Here is a 26,701-nt window from a genome sequence, read left to right as displayed (position 1 = left end):
ACACCTGATTGTATCAACTGGTGCACACACAGGTTTTGGGTTATAATATTCTTCATACGTTCTTTCTTTCTTAAAGAGTAGCCTGGAATATCCACTTCAGTACTAATGGAGGACAGATGAGAGATACAGTAGATACAGCATTATATGACAGATGTTTTTTTTTTTTTACAAAGGTCTTTTTACCCACCGTATCTCCATCTGTTGGAAACATGAGACCTGCGTGAATGCAAGCTATGTAGCAGGGACGTGCTGGCCAATGGCAAAAGTGGGACAACTCCCGAACGGCCGGTTCATTCTCGGCCGGCCATTCGAAAAAAAAAAAAAAAAAAAGTCTGCCTTTGTTCCATTTTGGGGGCTGGGCGGCCAACAAAGTAAATCGTCACTGTCGGGCAGAAACCTCGTATCTCCAAGTTTCAAATTTGTACATTTTTCTGCAAAGCAAAGCCTTGCTTCATCATACAAGGCCGTCGCACAAAAGTAGTGACAACAGCAGATCTACAAGCACACAACGCCTCGCGGTGCGAGGCGTTGTGTGCTTGTAGATCGGCTGTTTTCACTAGTTTAAATCATTTTTAAAATGGTTTTGGACATAGAATGTTTCCACTCGACAATGACGAAATATAACTCATGTAATTGGCCCACTGGCTTGTCACTTTGTCACAAATCTTTGAGTAGCAGCAGCGCTATAGAGAGAGATCTCTCTCTATAGCGCGCAATGAGGGCCTCTGCAACTCTTTTTCCCGGGCTGAATCAGGAGCCCAGCACGTCCCTGCTATGCAGAGAGACCTGCGCGGCCTGTAGTTGTATGATGAATTGTGTTCACTGCTGAAGGATTTTCTGGTGCTTCAGAGCTCTCTGCACTACAACTAACTTTTAATTTGGGCCTGAGAGTATTAAATACATGGTGAGGAACTGTGGGTTTTCACTGCACAGTGCGAGAGGGGTTCGATCCCGGGCTGCGTCAGAGTTTAGTGTCGAAGTGTCTTTGAGCAAGACGCTGATCGAACCCCTCATTTCTATTCTCCAAATGAGCAGGGTATAGTGACTTGCACGGTTTCCTCTGCCACCAGTGAACGCAATGCACAATCATTGTAAAGCGCTGTGACAGGTTCAGTTGTAGGAGAGACGGCAAAGGTGCGCGTTGTTGTTTCCGACACGCATCACTTTGACGTTGCGTTCATCCGACTCTCCCCATTACTAATCTTATCTCCAAGCAATATTATTTTTTTATAAAAAAAAAGTTACATAGTTTCGCTTTTAAGCTTGAAAATGGGTGAAATGCTCTTATAATGTATCAAATTTAAACCCCTGAGGGTATGGTGTACAAATGCACATATGGTCCATTTGGTCCATTTGTACACTCTCATGGTTTAAATGAACACAGTGTTTTTGCGGTGTGGGGTTTGGTTATGGACACAGTTCTAACCCTAACACCATCCTGATGTTGTGCTGGCATTCACTACAAAGGAGCCATGCAGTCTCTGACATCTGGTTGAGCTTGTTCTGCATGCAGGTGTATGGATGCAGTGATGCTTCAGAGTTACTGTGTGTGTGTGTGTGTGTGTGTGTGTGTGTGTGTGTGTGTGTGTGTGTGTGTGTGTGTGTGTGTGTGTGTGTGTGTGTGTGTGTGTGTGTGTGTGTGTGTGCGTGCAGCAGGCACGTGCACACATAGACATCAAAGGGGGCTTGAGCCCCTGCCCTTTTATGCGTCTGTAAAAAGTGCCCTCTCCAGACCATGAAGTAAGCAATTTACCCCGAGTGAGAGGACATTATGCTCTGATAATGTCCTGTGTGAGGGTGTGATCGGACGAGGCGAAGCCGAGTCCGATAACACCCTCACACAGGACATTATCAGAGCATAATGTCCGACCCCGAGTGGTAAATAGCTTTTCTACCACTTTTTTCCGTATACATGAAAGAAAACACATAGTTGTAACTTGCAAGGATATTAAGTTACAATCATTATTGCCTATAAAACTTCCGCGACGACAGCAAATAGTTCCACAAACAACATCTTCTACTCACCACCAGATGACGCCAACTCCATGCAGAGAAAGATGTCTAGCATACAGCTAAGCTAACGTCAGTTAGAAGGACCGTTCCGGCCGTAAATAGAGGCTGTTCGCTTCCAGAAAGGCATAGGTTCAGAGAAAAGGGGCTTTAAAGTTGGCGGATTGCATTGGATCCAAATAAATCGGCGACGTCGTACGCACGTTAGTAAACATAGGACCGCTACGACCGTCATATGTTGGTTGGGGGAAAGGTGTTCCGACTACCTCCTGAAGTCCCCGGATGTACACTGAGGCGCATTGATCTCGTCCTCACACAACTGCGGCGGTTGTTCTGCCATAACCTCCGGAATTTAGCCAATCAGAATCCAGTATTTGAACATGTGACTAGAAAAAGTGCTAGAATGCAGTTTTTACTATGCTGAAAGAAATGCAAATGTCCCTCTTTTCATTCCATACCCAAAGGCAGCGTTGAAGAGAATTGCCTTGTCCAAACTCTCCTGAACTTGAATGCAGCATCTTATGGTGAAAGAATTGCCCTCTCTGTGTAGAAATCCATGCCGTTACGCCACATCTCCAGTATTGACTTGATTATTTATGCTTAGTTTAGTGTGGTATCAAGCACCGAAAATAGCCGACCTCCAAGCTCACAACGTGTCGTGCTGCGACGCGTTGTGAGCTTGGAGGTCTGCTATTTTCGATATTTTCGATATTTTCACCAAAAGGCCCTTTTCAGCCCCTTGCCTCTCTAACATTCTCTGCACGTGCCTGGAGTGCAGTTTACCAGTGGTGGAAAAATTACTCGCAAGTAGAAGTACCGTATTCAAAATGTACTACAGTTTCAGCATCAAAATATACTTAAAGACGGTACCAAAAGTAAAAGTACAACTCATTATGCAGAATGTCTTTATCATGTCTAAAGAGTCTTTTGAAAACAGCATTAGATAGTCACATTTTTCAATAGCTAAAGTATCAAATAATTAAGGCCCCTCCACCTTGGGCCCTGGTAACTCAGTCCCACTCCCCCCTCCCCCTTGTGACACCCCTGATGACTGCACCGCATGCTTCACTAGAGCCATCAGCTATGCCACCCCACACTATGCACTACACTACAGTAGTGTCTCTGCAGTGCTGTCTGTGTTCAATAATAGATAGCATGTCTGTTGTCTCTTGTTTTCATAGCCCCCCCCCCCCCCCCGCGTGGGTTGGGGTGTCACTCATGTTCTACAAAGACGTCTGCCTCGGGAGCCCTGGGGAAACTGTTGAAACTCTTCAGCTTCTGTGTGTGTTTGTGTGTGTGTGTGTGCGTGCGTGCGTGCGTGCGTGCGTGCGTGCGTGCGTGCGTGCGTGCGTGCGTGCGTGCGTGCGTACGTGCGTGCGTTAGCACATACACGCGCATGCACGCATATAAGCATTTTTAGTTTTTTGTTACACATTGATGACTGAGGGAAGGTCCACATTCCCCAGTCTTATTCTTTTAGCTTTGCAAATAGTGACACTGTATAGGCCAGGGTTACTCAACATTTCCATATCAAGGACCCTCAAACTGATATGTATTTGGCCATGGACCCCCCCCCCCCCCCCCCCCTGTCTAAAAGTATGTTGTGTGAAGGACCCCACAAGAGAATATGTGTGTCTTCAGGCCGGCTTTACACTGCAGTCAAATCCAGCCCAAATCCGATTTGATGTCAAATCTGATCTTTTGGCCAGAGTTTTCACAAAGCATTTGCAAGTGACACAGATCTGATCTGTGCGTTCAGACAGCGTCAGCCCAAAGCTGCCCTGCAGCGACATGTAGGTCTATGCAGAGCGATCTATAGGAGAGTGGCGTCACGCTTTGAACTCGCCACAGACCGGAAGTGGCTTCGCATGGAGCCGTTCTCATTCCTAGCGAGCCTCTGCCCCGTCCGCCCCCATTCTAGCCGAGGCATTTAAAATCGCTGGAAGTAGACCAAATCACGTCTTTTTCACCATTGTAACGCATTCACGGGCCTCGCTAAGGTAGAAAACATTATTAAAAGAGTGAAAAAGACGTAATTTAGTCTACTTACCAGCGAGTGACAAAATGAATGGGGGCGGACGGGGCAGAGGCTCGCTAAGAATGAGAACAGGCTCCAGTAAGCTAGGCTAAGTTAGCTTCCCACCATAGAGTAAATAGGCTTTCCACGCTTACTATGGGAGTCGACGTAAGTGACGTAACTCTCTGATTAGACGACTCTGGGTCTATGCTTTGGTTACCGTGGTAACGACGTAGGCGTCATGACGTTACGTCACTACGTCGACGCTGGTTGATTACGTTCTGATTACGTTCAGGAAATGCGACATAATAGACCATAGTAAACACACGTTAATATTGTTTTTCTCTCTTCTTTTCTTTACTCTTGTGTTTCGTTCTTCTCTCTCGTTTTCACTGTTTAGCTCACATGTTTTCTCTCTTCTCTTTTGTTTTTCTCATGTGCTCAGTGCGCTGTAATCAAATAGTAAATACTCGCGCTCTGTAATGATGTAATTTACAGCCGCGCTCGGGTCGCGCTGCTCGCGCAGCAAGTGGCGCTTGGCCAGTTTGATGTGACTTGAATGTGACCTGCATATAACTCTATGGGGTGGATGTGGTTGCTGCTTTCAGACTGAGTCAGATGTCCTCAGATCCGATATGGATCGGATTTGAAACTACCTCTGGATGTGGTTTTTCAAAATCGGATTTCATGTGACCTGAATGTGACATGTTTGGATTTAGACTATTTTAAAAAAATCGGATTCCACTTTTGAAGTGACTCAGATCTGATTCAGGCTAGATTTCAGTGGCAGTGTAAAGCCGGCCTCAATGTTTGAATAGTCGGAAAGTGTTTCAGCTGTTCCTCATTTTGCTGCAGACCCTCTGGGACCCCCCCTAGGGACCACTGGGGGTCCCCGGACTCCAGTTTGAGAACCACTGATGCCTGTAATCAATTTGGTACTTTCTCTCAGCTGTTTTTCAATAGTTAAAGCAGTCAATAATTCTAGGCCTAAATGGGTTAATAGAAATAGTAACAGATGAAAACTGGCTAAGATACGGCAGTGTCTCCTCTCCTCTCCACTACAGTGCAGACATCCTCTCCTCTCCTCTCCTCTCCTCTCCTCTCCTCTACTCTCCTCTCCTCTCCTCTCCTCTCCTCTGCATGGCAACTGGCTTGTGGTGCTGCTGACACAGTTAATTGTGATTGGTTGGAGCTTTACTGTAGTACAGTACAGCACATGCCTCTGAAACTGCACACAGTGAAAACTAAAAAAAAAGAAAACAACAACTCCACAGCAGCAGCAGCAGCACCACACACACACACACACACACACACACACACACACACACACACACACACACACACACACACACACACACACACACACACACACACTGCCGCCAGACTGCCAGAGGCCACCACACCACCGAGGGAGGGGAGTGCATGCATGCATGGTGACTAATCATGACATGATTCTGTTTTTGTGTTGTCTTTGTGTGTGTATCGATACGTGCAGGGGGGCAGCAGCCATGCAGCGCATCAAGCAGGGCCAGATCTAGGATAGGCAAGGGGGGGGGGGGGGGGGGGGGGGGGGCAATGCCCTGTCTGCCCCACCAAACATGATGGCATGCAAAAGTCTAAAATTTCAAAAATATTAAACTATTTGAAAATGTTATGCTACAACTAGGTAGATGCCGGATATATAAACTGATAAGATATTAGAGAGAGAGAGAGAGAGAGAGAGAGAGAGAGAGATAGGTGTAAGACCTGCTGTTTGTATTGCGTGTTATAGGTATAGGTGTGCCAAAATGCTTAGTTTTCTATGCATTTCAGGTGTTAGGCGGTTTGTCCCCCCATTTCTTTTATAAGTGTCCCCCTATCATTTCTTCCTGCCCCACCTAGTGCTAAAGGCATTCCGGCCCTGGCATCAAGTCATCAGTCCCGAAGAACGCCACCTCTGAAGGGGGGTGTGCCCCAATAACTGACACAAAAGGGATTTTGGCATCTATTGCAAATAAACAATGTAGACCTATCTATCTTTTCTTTGTTTTGTCCTTTGTGTCACCCACAGTACTGCATAGGCCTACGAGGTCACAAGGCATAGCAGCGTAGGCTGATCTAGCCTCTCAGACCCAAAACTTAATGCTCCATTGTTTGACGTGGTGCCACAGGTAAACATTAGTCAAAATATAAATTATTCTACATTGTGTAGACTTAGACTGTTACCCCATCAAGGACAGTGGCGTCAGTTCAGAAAAAGCGAAGGTACATACCTTAGCAACAGGCATGATACATTTAGTTTAAGAAGTACATTTTATTTTGCATATGGCAGCGCATGTTAGTAACTAAAATGTGCCACAATTAACAATAATGAATTGCACCTGTGCAGCTGACCTGCGGAACCTGGGAATATACCATTTTGTCAAGATGGGGAGAATACAAGTGTGGAGAATATAATAATAATAGCCTACCTTGTTAAAGTGACCATTTTGTTAAATTTTGCATTTATAGTTATTTTACTGTAACAACATAATAACCAGCACAGATAGACAAAGAGACATTCATGAATTTATATTTAAAAGTAACTTTTATTTCCCCCCCCTGGACCCAGGGTATCGCAGCTGCATACCCAATTGACAGTGTTGGGGAAGTTACTTTGAAAGCATAACTTGTACTGTTACTCAGTGTTGTTTTTGACAGCAAATTTAGTTTTAGTCATAGTCTTTTGAATAAAATCTCATTAAGTTTTAGTCATAATTTAGTCTCCTGAAAAGTTTTAGTTTTAGTCTAATTTTAGTCGACTAAATATCATGAGATTTTAGTTGACTAAATCTACAGCTGATTTAGTCAACTAAAATGTATTGTGGCAGGCCTTGATGGCATCGTAATGACTGATTTTACACTTAGTTGCATGCTGAAAATAGCCAATCTACAAGCTCACAACGCGTCGCTCGAGCTTGTAGATCTGCTATTTTCAGCAAGCAACACCTGAGAGCAACCAAACATAAAATGACTTTCTCCTCCATGACGTTTTAGTCTAGTTTTTATTTTGTTGACGAAATTGTCAATATATTTAGTCTTAGTTTTAGTCATCACAGCTTAGTTTTTATTTCGTTTTTATTTAGTTTTCGTCAGTGAAAAAAACACAGTCAACACATTTTTCGTCATAGTTTTAGTTGACGAAATCAACACTGCTGTTACTCACCAGTAGCTCACCATGGCAGTAACTTGATCAAGTTAAAGTTATACCCCTGGAGAAATGTAACTTATAAAGTTTCAAGTTACACAGAAAAAGTAATTTGAGTAACTTGAGTTACTTTTTTTTTTCAGCGTTAAATTGAGAATGTACATTTGGTGTACATGAAACAAAATATAATATCCTACAAAAAAAGGTCACATGCCAGCAGAAACATGCCTTTTCAAAAAGATTTTCATTTTCTCTAGTAAACATGTGATCCTAAAATAAAGTTAAAAAAGATGAAAATTATGATCTGTTGAGGACATTTGGATCGTCAATCTTAACAAAACTTAAATGTAAAATTATTACTTCGCTTGTAACTTCTTGTAACTTGTAACTTGAGCCAAAAATGACCCAAAAAGTATATCTCAGTTACTTGACGAGTTACAGAAATATGAATGGAACTCAGTTACCAGCAAGTTACAGCAAAATGTAACTTAGTTACGTAACTCAGTTACATGTAACTTTAACTTCTCCAAGACCCAACACTGCCAATTGACGCCCACAGACCACTGGTGGTCCCTGGACCACTGGTTGAAAACCACTGGCTTACCAGGTTTTTTTTCTTCTTATTTAAGCAATTTGTTTTGCCCCTGTATTTACACTAAACATTTGACTGCGCCGTTTGATGAAGGGAAAATTGCATCTCGTAAATGTGGGGTGGGAGGGCGGCAGCTGCAGCTAATAAAGCTCAAAGGGGCTGCAGGCTGCCTGGCTGGCTGGCGGGAAGGTAAACTGGTATGAGCTGGACCAAAGCATAACCTTAAAGTCTGGAATATTTCCCCCCCACCCACCCCGCTTCCACTTTACGAGGACGGCAGTCTTTGATGCGGGGCATCTTACCGTGATCACAGAAGCCAGGAAACATGTTAAGTGGCAGAGAGACACGTCCCACGAGGGAGGTGGGTCGGTCGGTCGGTGGGTCGGTGGGTCGGTCGGTCGGTCGACATTAACACACCACAGCCCCGCTCTCTTTCTCTTCCTCTACTATTATCGTTGTTGTCGGGTGTAAACCGTTCGTTTTGCATTAATCATTTTGAAAATGATTTAAAACTAGCGAAAATAGCAGATCACGTGCCCACGTTAAAAGGTAAGGACAATTTGGCAGCTGCTTAGTACAGCTATGTTTAAAATGGCAGCAAAATTGTTAAGTTAATCATCTGGGGATCCCCTCAAAATAATTTGGGGACACCCCCCCCCAGGGGTCCCGAACCACAGGTTGAGAACCACTGCTCTACTCTACCTCATGGTTGGAGTATGATGAAGCTCCTGTGGAAACCTAACTTCATTTCCACCCCACCCCCCATTAGCTGGACGAGAGGATCCCATTACCATCGATTTACTCATACTGCCATGGGAGACCCCACACCCCACCCCACCCCCCACACCATGCACGCAAGAGATCCATGCCTTGATTCGCTATGGGTTTATGTGGCACTTTCTTCTGACAGTGGTGGAAAAAGTAGGCCTACTTAAATAAAAGTATCAATACTTTTGCGTAGAATGTACAAACATAAGCACAAAAGTATTGGTATCAAAATGTACTTAAAGTACTTAAAGTCCCATTTGAAGTTTTCAAATGTATACAAATATTTTTGAAAAGTTCTGAATGATGCCACGCATTGTGAGCTTGTAGATCGTCTATCTTCAAATGGCCAAAATATATATAGGGCACAAGTGTTGTTTATGTATGTTTTGTAATAATAATCAAAATCTACAAAGTAACTACTGACTAAAGTTTGCAAATAAATGTAGTGGAGTAAAAGTACAATATTTGTTTCCGGGATATAGTGGCGTAGAAGTAAAAGGAAAATGGAAATACCGGCACTCAAGTGAAATACAAATACCTCAAAACTGTACTTTACTTTACTTTAAATGTACTTTGCACCACTGATCAGTGGTTTGTTTTCGTGTCAAGGACCCCCAAATTGATATGAGATGAGATTGACGTAAGAAATAATAATAATACATAAATAAAAGTTAAAAACATTAATTTGCAATATTTTTCAAATATGTAAAAAAAGAATTGCAGATGTACAAGCTTGCAGCGTGCCACAAAGTTGACTAGTTTTGCTGGGGACCCCCCTGGAACCCTCGCCCCACGAGGACCCCTGGCAGTCTCCAGACCCCACTTTGAGAACCAATGTCCTGGACCTAGACCATACCATCAATTACTGATGTTACGACAGATAAGTGGAAAAAAAGTAGTCTATATCCTTAAGACCGATTCAAAATGTTTCACTGATCACAACACGCATAATTGCATAATTGTCAGATAGCGACTCTCTGAAGGGAATAAGACACTCGCCCCAAGGGGCTGAGATAGTGTTCAGGAGGCAGCACGCTGCTTCTCCAGAATGCTTTATCACACTTTGACGTTGCCACGGTCTCTGTGCAAGCTTTGACACGCTTCATCTTCAAACAGGAGCCATGCAGTCTTGTGTCTTCCTCTCGGCTGGTCGATGAGATCTGCAGATGTGCAGATGTACAGAGGTCAGCTGTGTTGACCCCGGCGGTAGCAAGATCCAGCCACCGTAATCAACATCACGCCATCCACTCACTCCATCATCTTCCTGTGCTTCACGGTCAAAGGTCAGATAAGACATGCAGTAGCAACAGCCATCATCCATCATCGTTTTCAAAGAGCCATCATTGTTTCATGGCTTTTATCTTACAGTACGTCTTAATTCCTCTGTGTTTTTATTCTGTGTTAAGTGCGCCACGGCAGTGGCTCAAGAGGTAGAGTGGCCGCGGTTCCCAGTTCGATCCCGGGCTCCCCTAGAGTTAGTGATGAAGTGTCCTAGCTGGCTTGAGCAAGACACTGAACCCTTCCGCCATCAGTGTATGAATGTGTTCATTCATCATTAGTAAGCACTATATACACTTAGGCAAACATCTGGCGGAAATAGACGATCTACAAGCGCACAACGCAGCGGCTATTTTCAGAGACGAGATTTGGTGTGGATGGGAAGAAAGGAGGGGACCTGGCATAAGACCCGTGGGGGCCCCCGGGTCAACGAAGTATATATAGTGTTGATGTCCCAAATTTGTGTTTGCATAACCGGATGATGCTCAAAATCATTGACCGTGTGGGAATCCTTATTTTTAATTACATGAGTGGACTCAAATGCTATACGCTAATACTCCAGCTGGCATACAGCGCAAATCTGTAGGACCATAACCCTGTGCGACGTGCTAAACGCAAACGCGAAACGACATAATTAAACACATTTCATCTGTCAAAGCCTCTTACCACAATCCAATTGCTTTTGCCTAAGAGCACTCTGCGGAATCCTATTGATAATCAATGTCATCCGGATGGTCCATGGCTCATCTCTGGTTTTACCATTGATGTATCGAGCCATGACAGAACCACTGTCACCTCTGTAGAGCAGCTGCAGGCACGTGCACACATAGACATCAAAGGGGGCTTGAGCCCCTGACCTTTTATCCATCGGTAAAAGGTGCCCTCTCCAGACCATGAATTCGGTTTTTACTATGGTGAAAGAAATGCAAATGCCCCTCTTTCCATGCCATACCTGAAGCCAGCCTTGTCCAAACTCTCCTGAACTTGAATGCAGCATCTTATGTTGAATGAATTGCCCTGTCTGTGTAGAAATCCATGCCGTACGCCACATCTCCAGTATTGACTTGGTTATGCTTAGTTCAGTGTGGTCATCAAGCACCGAAAATAGCCGACCTCCACGCTCACAACGCGTCACGCTGCGAAGCGTTGTGAGCCTGAGACCTGAGAGAATAGGTCTGCTATTTTTTTAGACATTTTCACCAAAAGGCCCTTTTAGAACGTTCAGCCCCTGCCTCTCCAAGGGTTCTCTGCACGTCCCTGAGTAGCTGGTTCCCAAACGGGAACCATTTTGGGGTCACAGAGCAGTTTTTTTATGCGGGTCATGGTGAGTAAATATCCCTCTTTTAAATGTCCTACAACAAACAAAAGGTTTTTAACTACTTGAGTCATTAATTCAATTCAAAGGAGCTTTATTGGCATGAGAAAACACACATTTATTGCTGAAGCATGCAGTGTTCAAAAGCATAATAAAATAAGTCTTTATGCATTCCATACATGGACAAAATGACATCATCAACTTGCGACAGGAGTTTTCCATATAGACGGGTTTCTTGTTTACAAACATTGAGACTAAATGCACGGCTGACTGTATCATCTATCTATAAATGCGAGAAGTCTCTGCGTGTCTGCGTGTATGTAATCCGCGTATCTCGAGAACCGTTCGTCCCACCGGCTTCAGATTCGGCACGCGCGTTCCCCGCCGCGGCACGGAGTGCAGTGCCGGGTCTCGACCCGACCCGACGCGCGGTTTTCCCGAACCGGCGCGAAACGTTCGGAATCTCCTTATGCGGGGTTGATTGTTGATCAGGCTGTTCCGGAGGAAATCGGCGAAAGCTCTGACTCATTGTGACATCACTTCATAAAAGGCTCTGACATCACGTACGCCACATGAGTCAACAAAAAATCTCTGTGAGTGTGTATGTATATGTAATCCGCGTATCTCGAGAACCGTTCGTCCCACGGGCACGCGCGTTCTCCATATATGGGCGTTCGTCCCACGGGCACGCGCGTTCTCCATATATGGGCATATATGGGCATAAAATGAATGCCCCCATATATGGGCATAACGCGTTCCCCGCCGCGGCACGGAGTGCAGTGCCGGGTCTCGACCCGACCCGACGCGCGGTTTTCCCGAACCGGCGCGAAACGTTCGGAATCTCCTTATGCGGGGTTGATTGTTGACATCAGGCTGTTCCGGAGGAAATCGGCGAAAGCTCTGACTCATTGTGACATCACTTCATAAAAGGCTCTGACATCACGTACGCCACATGAGTCAACAAAAAATCTCTGTGAGTGTGTATGTATATGTAATCCGCGTATCTCGAGAACCGTTCGTCCCACAGGCACGCGCGTTCTCCATATATGGGCGTTCGTCCCACGGGCACGCGCGTTCTCCATATATGGGCATATATGGGCATAAAATGAATGCCCCCATATATGGGCATAAAATGGATTGCAGACAGACAGATACAGATATCTCCATATATGGACATAAATGGACAGAGGCAAACAGATGGTCAAAGATCTCCATATATGGGTGTTCGTCCCACGGGCACGCGCGTTCTCCATATATGGGCATAAAATGAATGCCCCCATATATGGGCATAAAATGGATTGCAGACAGACAGATACAGATATCTCCATATATGGACATAAATGGACAGAGGCAAACAGATGGTCAAAGATCTCCATATATGGGCATAAAATGGACGCAGACAGACAGATACAGATATCTCCATATATGGGCATAAATGGACACAGGCAAACAGAAACAAAAAACAAAAAACAAAACGGGTCCTATGACAACAGGTATAATGAGGTTTGCATTAAAGGGGGAACCGGCACTGTGTCTGCAACACAGTTGGAGGCACAGACAGATACTCCATATATGGGCATAAAATGGACGCAGATAGACAGATATCTCCATATATGGGCATAAAATGGACCCGGAACTATAACTGCAGTGATCTCCATATATGGACATAAAATGGACGCCGACAGACAGACAGACAGATACAGATATCTCCATATATGGGCATAAATGGACACAGGCAGACAGATGGTCAAAACGGGTCCTATGAAAACAGGTATAATGGGGTTTGCATTAAAGGGCGGGGCATTCATTCCCTATTTACATTGTTCCGAGTTGGCCAGGTCGCCGACTAGACGCTTCTAGTGTAATCAATTCCGTCCAATCCCCAAACCTGATGTTTTGGGGAGCGCTGGTTTCGTCGCATCTAGTTCTTATCAGTGTAACGTGGATCAGAAACCTGTCTATAGAGTACAAGATGAACTATTTCTAAAATAAATAATAAAATATAGATTTTTCATTTTAGTTATAGAGGGCACTAATGTATAGCCTATATTAAAGCATATAAGGCATATTAGTCAAGGATCCTTTTAAAAGGACATTCCACTTTAAAAAAGAAAAAAAAAAAACTTTTGGCCATTTTATTGTCTACTCAGGCTTTTGTGAACACCCTGGACAGTATTTAATTTGCTTGATTCAATATTTAGATATTTGATAATCATTGTATCCAGGGCCTGTTCCTATACAAACCCATTGTAACTTCAAACTCCATTGTAACCATGACAGATTCATCAAAAACACCCGTCAATTATTTGGGGGTCCACTTGCAATATCCTCATAGCCCACAAGGGGTCCCCAGCCGGCGGTTTGGGAGTCAGTGTTGTAAAAAGTACTCATATTTTATACTTAAAGGAGTAGTTCACCACTTTTCAACCTGTCTTCATATAATAGGTCCTCACTAATGTTCATGATAAAATATCACAATTTTTTTCTACTCAGTCCAAGTCTCCGAGGAGAGCTGTGGGAAGTTCAGAATCCATAGTCTAGTGACATCATCATTTTCCAAAAAAAAATTTAATCAATATTTTTGAAAAAAATATTTAGATTTTTATTATCGCGAGAACAATGGCTTCCACTTTAAAATTGCAACTTTTCAGGAATAGAAAGCCTGCAGTTTCTATAAGCTGGATTGGTAATCGATGATGTCACAAGACTATGGGTTTCTGACCAGCCCACAGCCCTCCTCTGAGGAAAAAAAAAAAAAAAAAGAAGAAAAGCTATTTTTGAGTGAGGACCAATTATATGAACATAGGTTGAAAAGTGGTGGAGTGCCCCTTTAAGTAAAAGTGCTTAGTTACTTTACACCAGAGTCAGTGAGTTGGTTGGTTCTTTCACCTGGTCTCCAGTTACTATGTGAACAAAGACTGTGTCGTTTCTCACGTTCCAAAAACATGGCAACAATGACACAAATATAGAAGAACTATTCAGATCAGTGGCGCTGCTGCTCAAACTGGGTCACTCGTGTGCAGGGGCGTGACAAGGGGTAGGAAAGTGGGACTGAGTTACCAGGGCCCAAGGTGGAGGGGCCCTAGTAACTTTAGCTATTGATCTACAAGCTCACAGTGCGGCACCGAGTGCCGCGCTGTGAGCTTGTAGATCTGCTATTTTTTAAAAGGTGTGAAAATGTGTGCAAATCTTCGAATATGTATTTTTTAAGTTGTAACTCAAATTTTGCTTCCGGGGTAGTCCCTGGAACTAAATATTTTGAGATGAATATTTGGGGATGTGGCCAAATTCAAATCATTTTGGGGGTCCTTCACATGAAAAAGTTTGAGCATCACTGACATGGAAACATTGGTTTAATGCACACATTTTCAAAAAAAATCAAAAATAGCAGATCTACAAGCTTGCAGCGCGGCACCGAGTGCCGCGCTGTGAGCTTGTATATCTGCTATTTTTCAATGGTTAACATTCATGGGGGGCCCGCAGTGAATCCTTGTACCCAGGGCCCAGAATCTGGTGTGACACCCCTGCCCATGTGACCGCAGGTGCCCTCGGCACTGGTGTACAGCACTGGTTCTCAACCTGTGGGTCGGGACCCCAAAATTATTTTTTTTGGGGGGGGGTCCCCAGATGATGAACCTAATGTGCAACATTGTTTTCTCTCTCAACAGTAAACAAACCAACATAAAGTTGAAGTGTATAGAAGTGTATATCTGCACATTTCTAAAGTGATAATTGAAGGACTTTTTAATACCTCTAAAATGAATGAATTTAATAAATTAAACATCTACATGCTCACAACGCCTCGCAACGTGTACCGGTAATAGGACCTTTACTTTTTGGATAGAATGTTCACAAAAGGTAACAAGTGTTCCTTGACAGCGGAGCTTCCCCCCCGACCGAAAGATCGTGGCTTGTGTGAGGAACCTCATCTATAGATATAGATATAGATATAGTACTTTATTCTCAGTTCACACTGAAATTTGTCTTACGACACAGCAGTCATGTATTCAAAACATATATACAAACATTTGTAACACATCAAGGCATACGTGACACGCTGAGTCGCGGTGCAGCCCCTGTACCAGCGCACAGAAATTTAACTTGCTTGAAAAGAAAAGAGTTGTGAGAGAGGGGGTGCAAGCTTTGCGTGGGGGTGAGGGGCTGCATAGCAGAGGGAGAGGTTCCAAAAGGAACCTCATCTATGAGCTGCATAGTGGAGGGAGAGGTTCCAAAAGGAGCCTCATCTATGAGCTGCATAGCGGAGGGAGAGGTTCCAAAAGGAACCTCATCTATGAGCTGCATAGCGGAGGGAGAGGTTCCAAAAGGAGCCTCATCTATGAGCTGCATAGCGGAGGGAGAGGTTCCAAAAGGAAACTCATCTATGAGCTGCATAGCGGAGGGAGAGGTTCCAAAAGGAACCTCATCTATGAGCTGCATAGCGGAGGGACAGGTTCCAAAAGGAACCTCATCTATGAGCTGCATAGCGGAGGGACAGGTTCCAAAAGGAACCTCATCTATGAGCTGCATAGCGGAGGGAGAGGTTCCAAAAGGAACCTCATCTATGAGCTGCATAGCGGAGGGACAGGTTCCAAAAGGAACCTCATCTATGAGCTGCATAGCGGAGGGACAGGTTCCAAAAGGAACCTCATCTATGAGCTGCATAGCGGAGGGAGAGGTTCCAAAAGGAACCTCATCTATGAGCTGCATAGCGGAGGGAGAGGTTCCAAAAGGAACCTCATCTATGAGCTGCATAGCGGAGGGAGAGGTTCCAAAAGGAACCTCATCTATGAGCTGCATAGCGGAGGGAGAGGTTCCAAAAGGAGCAACACAACCCTAGAGATGGGTTGAAAGCAGTGGCGTCAGTTCAGAAAAAGCTAAGGTATGGCAACATGACTGGTGTCTTGAACGTGCGCCTTCGCGCGCGTTCAAGACACCAGTCATGTTGCCATACCTTATCAACAGGTATGATTCATTTATTTTGAGAAGTACATTTTCTTTCCCCCCCCCCATTTCTACGGTTTCTTGGGCTGGACATGGCAGCCTGGAACGGTTGTTCAAGTGCAGCTAAACTTGGCATGTTAGTAAACGTGCAACAATTAACAATAATGCATTGCACCTGTGCAGCTGAAATGTGGAGAATCCAATTATAATACCTTGTTGAAGTGAGCATTTTGTAAAATCTTGCAATTGTAGTTATTTTACTGTATTCTAACAACATAATAACCAGCACAGATAGACAAAGAGACATTCATGTATTTATATTTAAAAGTAACTTTTATTTCCCCCCCTGAACCCAGGGTATGGCAGCTGCATACCCCTGCCATACCCAATTGACGCCCCTGGTTGGAAGGGGTTAAACAATAACACAGTAACCTTAACCTAAACAAGTGTTCCTTGACAGCGGAGCTTCCCCCCCGACCGAAAGATCGTGGCTTGTGTGAGGAACCTCATCTATAGATATAGATATAGATATAGTACTTTATTCTCAGTTCACACTGAAATTTGTCTTACGACACAGCAGTCATGTATTCAAAACATATATACAAACATTTGTAACACATCAAGGCATACGTGACACGCTGAGTCGCGGTGCAGCCCCTGTACCAGCGCACCGAAATTTAACTTGTTTGAAAAGAAAAGAGTTGTGAGAGAGGGGGGTGCAAGCTTTGCGTGGGGGTTAGGGGCTGCATAGCAGAGGGAGAGGTTCCAAAAGGAACCTCATCTATGAGCTGCATAGTGGAGGGAGAGGTTCCAAAAGGAGCCTCATCTATGAGCTGCATAGCGGAGGGAGAGGTTCCAAAAGGAACCTCATCTATGAGCTGCATAGCGGAGGGAGAGGTTCCAAAAGGAGCCTCATCTATGAGCTGCATAGCGGAGGGAGAGGTTCCAAAAGGAACCTCATCTATGAGCTGCATAGCGGAGGGAGAGGTTCCAAAAGGAACCTCATCTATGAGCTGCATAGCGGAGGGACAGGTTCCAAAAGGAACCTCATCTATGAGCTGCATAGCGGAGGGACAGGTTCCAAAAGGAACCTCATCTATGAGCTGCATAGCGGAGGGAGAGGTTCCAAAAGGAACCTCATCTATGAGCTGCATAGCGGAGGGAGAGGTTCCAAAAGGAACCTCATCTATGAGCTGCATAGCGGAGGGACAGGTTCCAAAAGGAACCTCATCTATGAGCTGCATAGCGGAGGGACAGGTTCCAAAAGGAACCTCATCTATGAGCTGCATAGCGGAGGGAGAGGTTCCAAAAGGAACCTCATCTATGAGCTGCATAGCGGAGGGAGAGGTTCCAAAAGGAACCTCATCTATGAGCTGCATAGCGGGGGGAGAGGTTCCAAAAGGAACCTCATCTATGAGCTGCATAGCGGAGGGAGAGGTTCCAAAAGGAACCTCATCTATGAGCTGCATAGCGGAGGGAGAGGTTCCAAAAGGAGCAACACAACCCTAGAGATGGGTTGAAAGCAGTGGCGTCAGTTCAGAAAAAGCTAAGGTATGGCAACATGACTGGTGTCTTGAACGTGCGCCTTCGCGCGCGTTCAAGACACCAGTCATGTTGCCATACCTTATCAACAGGTATGATTCATTTATTTTGAGAAGTACATTTTCTTTTCCCCCCCCATTTCTACGGTTTCTTGGGCTGGACATGGCAGCCTGGAACGGTTGTTCAAGTGCAGCTAAACTTGGCATGTTAGTAAACGTGCAACAATTAACAATAATGCATTGCACCTGTGCAGCTGAAATGTGGAGAATCCAATTATAATACCTTGTTGAAGTGAGCATTTTGTAAAATCTTGCATTTGTAGTTATTTTACTGTATTCTAACAACATAATAACCAGCACAGATAGACAAAGAGACATTCATGTATTTATATTTAAAAGTAACTTTTATTTCCCCCCCTGAACCCAGGGTATGGCAGCTGCATACCCCTGCCATACCCAATTGACGCCCCTGGTTGGAAGGGGTTAAACAATAACACAGTAACCTAAACCAGCACGGTAACTGAAGCCTTCGCCATGCGTCACTGTACTGTAAACAACACAGAATACATATCCTCCCAGACAGGTTCTCTGTCAACAATACACGTGTAGCCTACAAAACAACACAGTCATGAACAGGCCTACATAAGTAGCCTACAAAACAACATCTACATAAGTAGCCTACACCAATTACCCAAATGCAGGGGGCATCAATATGTCTGTAAACGGACAAATGTGCCCGTGGCAGAGACTTGGTCTCGTCCGTGGTGATTTTTTAGATTTATTTTTGACACACCATTATAATATTCATATTTTGATCATAAGATCCAATTAGCCTACGGAGCATGATTGTGAACCTCAAGAGAAGAACTCACACACACACACACGCGCGCACGCACGCACGCACGCACCTTTGACAGTGAAACACTACAGTTTACAGTTACAGTTAGGCATTTAGCGTATGATTTTAATCCAAAGCGACTTACAATAAGCAGGTAAAACACATCACTATAATAAGCACAAGATAATAACATTAACAACAATATAACAATATAACAAATGCATATAGGAATATCAATCTAGAAAAACAATAGCATAGGTAGACCACACACCTAATTAGAAAAAAACTAAAACTAAAACCTAACCTATAAAACTATAACCTAAAATAAATGCCATCTAGCTTCATGTATGGTCATTGAGGGAGGGGGAGTGTTACAGTAGTGCTATGGGTTTAGGTGGAGTCTGAAGAGGTGAGTCTTCAGTCTACGGCGGAAGCTAGGGAGTGAGTCTGTAAGTGTTCTAAGTGCGACAGGGAGTTTATTCCACAGTTTGGGGGCCAGGAGGGCAAACTGTCTCGGACGAGTGGATTTTTGTCCAGGGGTTTTTAGCGAGGGTTCTGTCAGCATCCCTGTGTTGGCTGATCTAAGTGAACGGGTGGGGGTGTAGGGGTTGATCAGGTTTTGGAGGTATGGAGGAGCCATACCTTTTGCTGCTTTGAAGGTCAGCATCAGTGTTTTGTATTCTGTGCGGGCCGCAACCGGGAGCCAGTGGAGTTAGCGGAGAAGGGGGGAGACATGTGAGAACTTCGGCTGGTTGAAGACCAGTCGTGCCGCGGCATTTTGGATCAGTTGGAGAGGTTTAAGTGCACATGCTGGGAGACCAGTAATCCATACCTGGTAATGTGTGCAGCCGCGCTTGCTTGGTATGCATATACGTTTTGGACAGGAGTGCTGGTGGTTATTTCATGGTGTTGGTGCACACAGGAATGCTACCCACACCAAAGTCTTTGTGGTGGTGGAGCCGGCCCATGGCAGGAGAATCTAAATGATGATGTCTTCAAAGAGACAATAAAGTGGCCGCACACACACTGGTAGTGCCAATGTTTGTATTCTGGACGCTGAGGAATGAAAGCCAACTGCCTTCTTTAGGATACGTACAATTAATAGGGATGCGAAATCGGCCTATTTTGCTGTACTCGTACTCGTCCGATATTGCTCACGGCAGCGCCAGATACCATTTTGTTTCATAAATATGTTGGTAACAACATATCAAAAGTCCTAAGACACAGTTTTGTGTGTGTTAGTTCAACTAATGAACAGTGTTTTCACCTTCTCTCACTCTAGGCATGACAATATAATTATTTAAAGCATTTTATTTTGGAGCGCCACACACTATTTAAGCACTTGTACAGAAACGTAACTTACAGTATCGGTATTCGGTATCGGCAAGTACTCAAATTAAGTACTCGCACTTGTACTTGGTCAGCAAAAAAGTGGTATCGGGACAACCCTATGTACAAAAGAAGCTAGCTCTGGTAGCTCTGGTTCATAGTGTTATCGCTATGGGACCGCTGAGCCCTTGCACTCACAGCCCGGTCTTAAATACAAAAATACACTTTTCCTACTCTCCAAATCAAAGATGGTTTTAGGGAGTTGAAAGTCTACTTTCCCTAGTGGAGACATTCTGAGCCCCCCATCTCACGACTAAAATACACTTTGTGGCCAGTAAAGAGTAACTAAAACGTTCACCTGACCTCACGTCTAAAAAGTATATTTTAGACGTGAGGTAGGGGTCTCCGAGTACTAGGGAAATAGGCTTTCAACATCTTAAAACCATCTTTACCACGGGTGTGAGCGCAAGGGTAACGCTAGGGACGTGCAGAGAATGTTAGAGAGGCAGGGGCTGAAATGTATAAAAGGGCCTTTTGGTCAAAATATCGAAAATAGCAGACCTCCAAGCTCACAACGCGTCGCAGCGTTGTTGTGAGCTTGGAGGTTGGAGGTTCGGCTATTTTCGGTGCTTGATACCATACTGAATTAAGCCTAATCAAGTCAATACTGGAGATGTGGCGTAACGGCATGCATTTCTACACAAAGAGGGCAGTTCTTTCAACATTAGTGTTTGGGCAAGGTTATTTTCTTGAATGCTGCCTTCATGTATGGCATGGAAAGGGGACATTTGCAGGGCACTTTTGATAACGCTATGGACCAGAGCTAAGAAGGCAGTTGTTTTACACCTATAAACCTGCAACATGACAACATGATAACGCTATGGACCAGAGCTAAGAAGGCAGTTGTTTTACACCTATAAACCTGCAACATGACAACATGATAACGCTATGGACCAGAGCTAAGAAGGCAGTTTGTTTTACACCTATAAACCTGCAACATGACAACATGATAACACTATGGACCAGAGCTAAGAAGGCAGTTGTTTTACACCTATAAACCTGCAACATGACAACATGATAACGCTATGGACCAGAGCTAAGAAGGCAGTTTGTTTTACACCTATAAACCTGCAACATGACAACATGATAACACTATGGACCAGAGCTAAGAAGGCAGTTGTTTTACACCTATAAACCTGCAACATGACAACATGATAACGCTATGGACCAGAGCTAAGAAGGCAGTTGTTTTACACCTATAAACCTGCAACATGACAACATGATAACGCTATGGACCAGAGCTAAGAAGGCAGTTGTTTTACACCTATAAACCTGCAACATGACAACATGATAACACTATGGACCAGAGCTAAGAAGGCAGTAGTGTTACACCTATAAACCTGCAACATGACAACATGATAACACTATGGACCAGAGCTAAGAAGGCAGTTGTTTTACACCTATAAACCTGCAACATGACAACATGATAACGCTATGGACCAGAGCTAAGAAGGCAGTAGTTTTACACCTATAAACCTGCAACATGACAACAAAGTTGATTCTGAAGCTTGAAGATCATCTATTATATTGGCAAAGAGAAATGTTATAGAGGGGAGAAAAACCACAATCCATACCAGGCCCCCCCTTAGTATGGAACCCCATATAGGGCTTTTAAAGTAGTGAAAAATTGGAGTATGCGTCATTCAATTAGCGTGCAGTGAGGGCCTGCTGCCAAGCGGTGGAGCAGTTGAGTCACAAATACACCATTATGCTAATGAGCTGGAGATTGAGCTGTGAGTAAAGGAATGGGGATCAAATCCTGAATAGATTCTTAGACAGATTCTTCTTATGTTTTTCACGTCTGTCATTATGAGTGTTCTTCAGTATAGTACCACCTGGTATGGATGCTTGTCTGCAGCCCTTAAGTCACAACTGCTGCAACAACTGAACATTTGTTCAATGATAGTTGGACAACCACTTCAGAGGCTATACTGTATACGACTACGTATGATAACAGCATTCTAAGGTTGGCAAGAAATATTACCTCTAACAGTAGCCATGTGTTGCATAGAGAATATAGGTTGCTGCCTTCAGGAAGGAGATACGGTGTTCCAGCATACAGTAAGGTCAGACTAAAAAGGTCCTTTGTCCATCAGTCGACATTAAGGCTTAATCAGGGGTTTGGCCATAGGTAGGCTTGGCGGTGAACACTGCTCTTGTCTATATTATCCTTATGTATGTAAACCTGTCTTGTTTTTGTTACCTGTGTTAAATGTTTGTATATATGTTATGTGTCGCATACATGGCTGCTGTGTCGCAAGACAAATTTCAGTGTGAACTGACTATAAAGTACTATATCATATCATACTGCTTTTTGTTTAAAAAAAGAAAGCTGCACACAAAGCTACCCTTCCCTTGCCTACATGACTGTGTACATTGTTGCTGTTGGGTCTCCATATTTGTCCTTTTTCCTGTTGTTTGGTCAACAAACGCCCTACTTGATCATACTAGAGTGTCACACAAAAGTATCATACCGTAAGTAGCAGATATGCTACTTTTTGAGCTTGTAGATTTGCTACTTTTGCCATTTAAAAAAAAATCCTGTAACCAGGGACGTGCTGGGCCCCTGATTCAGCCCGGGAAAAAGAGTTGGAGAGGCCCTCATTGCGCGCTATAGAGAGAGATCTCTCTCCATAGCCAATTACATGAGTTATATTTTGTCGTTGTCGGGTGGAAACCTTGTATGTCCAAAACCGTTTGTTTTGTATTTATCATTTAAAAATGATCATTTAAAAATGAAAACAACCGATCTACAAGCACACAACGCCTCGCGGTGCGAGGCGTTGTGTGCTTGTAGATCTGCTGTTTTCACTACTTTTGTGCGACGGCCTTGTATGATGAAGCAGGGCTTTGCTTTGCGAAAAAAATATATACAAATTTGAAACTTGGAGATACGAGGTTTCTGCCCGACAGTGACGATTTACTTTGTCGGCCGCCCAGCCCCCAAAATGGAACGAAGGCCGACATTTTATTTGTATTGTTTTCCTAATGGCCGGGAATGAACCGGCCATTCAGGAGTTGTCCCGCTTTTCCCAATGGCCAGCACGTCCCTGCCTGTAACAGTAACAGTGTTGGACATTGAGGTTTCCGCCCAGCAGAGACTATACAGTGTTTATACATTACTAGTAGCAAATTAACATTGTGTTGTGGTTTTGTGAGCTATAGTTTGTTTTTTGCAATGTGACATATCGTTTACACATTTCTTTATCCCCCTTAAGATTAAGTGAACATACATAAGTTTCGGTTGTTTTTATTTGACGCGTGCTTTGATGATGACGTAAAGGTATGTTTAAGGGCCAGTTCACCTCTGGGACAACCAGATCTTATTTTATTGTTGTTTGGGACACGATCAACACAATCCTGAGTTCTTTTTTTAGTTCAATGAATGATGATGCATTTTGCATCATATGATGCAGCATGATGACTCATATGATGCAAAATGCATCATCCTTCATGCTGAAATACCAAAATATCTCAAAACACAGATTGAACACAAAAAATAACTCAGGATTGTGTTGATCGTGTCCCAAACAACAATAAAATAAGATCTGGTTGTCCCAGAGGTGAACTGGCCCTTTAACTGAACTTGGAACAAGTGGAGCTGTAGGTCAGGTGGTGGCATGTTGCTCACGTGTCAACCCTCGGCAGGGAGCTGCAGGAATTCATGCTAAAAGGTGCAGCGTGCTCCCTGTAGAGATACATGGGCAACTGGCGGCCCGGGGGCCACATGCGGCCCCCACCTTCACTTAATGCAGCCCTCAGCAGATTAATATCAAAACAATCATATATTATTGATTTCAAGCTGGTACAATTCCAAACATGCAAACATGCAAACATGACCCACTTAAATTTAAGTCTGTGGAATAGTAGTAGCTTAATGACTATAGTATAGAAGTATTCAAATGTTTGTCTTTTTTTTAATGTCCAACGTATTTGTATTTACGTTCATAAAGTCAACATAAGTATAACTAAATGCATTTGAAATCAATGTTACATTTCCGGATTCCAATTAAAAAATAACAAAAAAATATTCAGGATTCCAATTCAAAAGAAGCAAAAAAAGCAGATCTACAAGCTCAAAACGAGTGCGACGCGTTTTGAGCTTGTAGATCTGCTATTTTTGCTTCTTTTGTATGACATACTAGAATGACAAAGTAGGACGTAGCAATATGCTATTATCTCATTAACTGTAGTTCTCCCTGGGCACTTTAAAAAGCTGCAGTAATAGGCAGATATCGGGTTGTTGTTGCACGTGTGTGCGAGTTTGTCTGAGCGTGAGGCCATCGCATCTTTGACACTAGGGACATCCCTAGTGAATTTCTAGTGAATTTCATGGAGGCCATGAAGGCCATGACCCTCAGTTTGGCCTTTGTGCCCTCAAAAAATGGACAACACCAAAGGCCAGGTGGCCTTGCCTCTAAAATGATGAAATTCCAGGCCTGGTCCCAATACCACTTTTTTGCTGACCAAGTACAAGTACGAGTACTTAATTTGAGTACTTGCTGATACTGAATACCGATTCTGTAAGTCAAGTTTCTGTACAAGTGCTTAAATAGTGTGTGGCGCTCCAAAATAAAATGCTTTAAATAATGATGTTGTCATGCCTAGAGTGAGAGAAGGTGAAAGAAAACACTGTTCATTAGTTGAACTAAACAAAACTGTGTCTTAGGACTTTTGATATGTTGTTACCAACATAGGCTATATGAAACAGAATGGTATCTGGCGCTGCCATGAGGAATATCGGACGAGTACGAGTAGAGCAAAATAGGCCGCTATCGGGGTGAGTATACCGATTCTGGTATCGGTATCGGGAGTTCGGGACATCCCTTAGCGACACCTCTCCATTCTTTTTGCCCTCCTGGTATCATCCATGTGAAACACTGGTCTCTACAAGCTGACCCTGGACAGCTAATTATTAGTTTACTGTACACAAGGATTTAAGTGGTTTATATGATTCTTCCCCTGACTTTACTCGCAAGGAGAATTACAAATCTAGATCAAGACAAGTGGGAGTGCGATAAAAATAATCTATTGAATATTAAACATCATGACATGAGAGTACAGTAGTGAGAGAGGAGAGACGGCGGGTGTAGACTAGAGTACACAGCACTGTGTAGTAGAGAGTATAGTATATATAGTATGAGTATAGTAGAGAGAGAGGAGAGACGGCTGGTGTAGACTAGAGTACGCAGCATTTTGTCTGGACTCATTTTTGGGCCGCGGACACATTTCTATGGGTCCCGAGTAAATATCTCTTTATTTGTTGTTTCTACAATTATTTCAAAACATTTTCAAATGATAATAACAGAAATCCAAAAAAGCTAAACTTTTCTTGAATTAATTAAGCAAATTCAATTGTTACATTTAAAAAAAAAAAATCATGAATAAATATATAGGCCTCTATATATATATATATTTTTTTTTAAATAAAACGTGTCTAAGAAGTAAGCTCTTTTCACTATTTTGGGTTCCCATGCAGGAAGACATCACATTTCTATTTTGGGTCTCGAGCTCAAACGTTAGGGAACCACTGGTGTGTATAGTATAGTATAGTATATAGTATAGTATAGTATAGTATAGTATAGTATAGTATAGTATAGTATCTAAGTATACAGTGAGGGCGGTGGTGTATTGTCATGCTAATGGTGGAGCATGGGATTGCATTAGCAGGGGTCAGATAGCTCATTATGAATGGTGGGGGGAGAGGGAGGGGGGGAGCACTCCTACTGTGTCCATTGCCACGGAGACAAACTCGCACAACTCCCGCGGGGGGAGAGGGGGGGGGGGGGGGGGGGGGGGGTTGGCGGGTGGGAGGGGCGAGAGGGCAGTGAGTGAATGGACTGAGGCTTGTGGGAAACTGGATCGCCCTACCACCAGCCCACAGACCCTTAATACAGTACACCACACAACAATGACATTACTGAACCCGCTTGTCAAAATGAAACCTGGCCCCCGCCGCGCCGCGCCGCTCCACATATGCTTTGGGCAGAGGTGGAAAGAAGTACTCTGATTTTTGGATTTAAATAGAAGAAGTAGCAACAGCACAGTAACACAGTAATGAGTAAAAGAAGGGCCTCTTTTCCTAGCTTTTACTTAAGTTAAAGCCAAGAGTATTGGCATCAAAAAATTTACTTACAGAGTAAAAGTACTAGTAAGACGCCTCAGGGCGACATGCGACCTCGCCGCCATCTGGCCAGTGATGTGTATCGGACCAGTTACCCAAATATGGAGACCCCTGCATGATAGTCAACAATGTGATGCCAGAACATGCCCATAAGGGCATTACCAAATATGGGCATTCCCAGATATGCTCTTAATATTGATGACATCGGGACAGGGATCTCCATATATGGGCATAAAACGTAATTCATTTGCAAGTGTGACTCGTGATCATCAGTGATCTCCATATGTGAGCATAAAAGGGATTTAGGCATATAAGTTACTTTTTTGTAGGATATTATATTTAGTTTCATGTACACCAAATGTACATTCTGTCAAAATGTCTTAAAAAAGGGACATAACATGAAATGATTTAATGAAAATGCAGTGACTGTTAAATGTTTTTGACACAATAAAGTATATATATATAAAAAAAAGTTACTTTTTCTATGTAACTTGTAGCTATGTAAGTGTATAACTTTAACTTAATCAAGTTACTGCCACGGTGAGTTACTTGTAACTGTACAAGTTACGCTTTCAAAGTAACTTCCCCAACACTGGACATTTCTCATGGTAAACTGCGACCTTCCGGTACTCATGAACGGTGAATGGTGCATTTATATTTACCTCCAGGCACCATACCATACTCCATACCACCACCATTTCTAAACATACTACTTATTAACT

The sequence above is a fragment of the Nannobrachium achirus genome, assembly GCF_963921795.1.
Source record: "Nannobrachium achirus genome assembly, chromosome: 22".
NCBI lineage: Eukaryota > Metazoa > Chordata > Actinopteri > Myctophiformes > Myctophidae > Nannobrachium > Nannobrachium achirus.
This window is presented reverse-complemented; position numbering follows the sequence as displayed.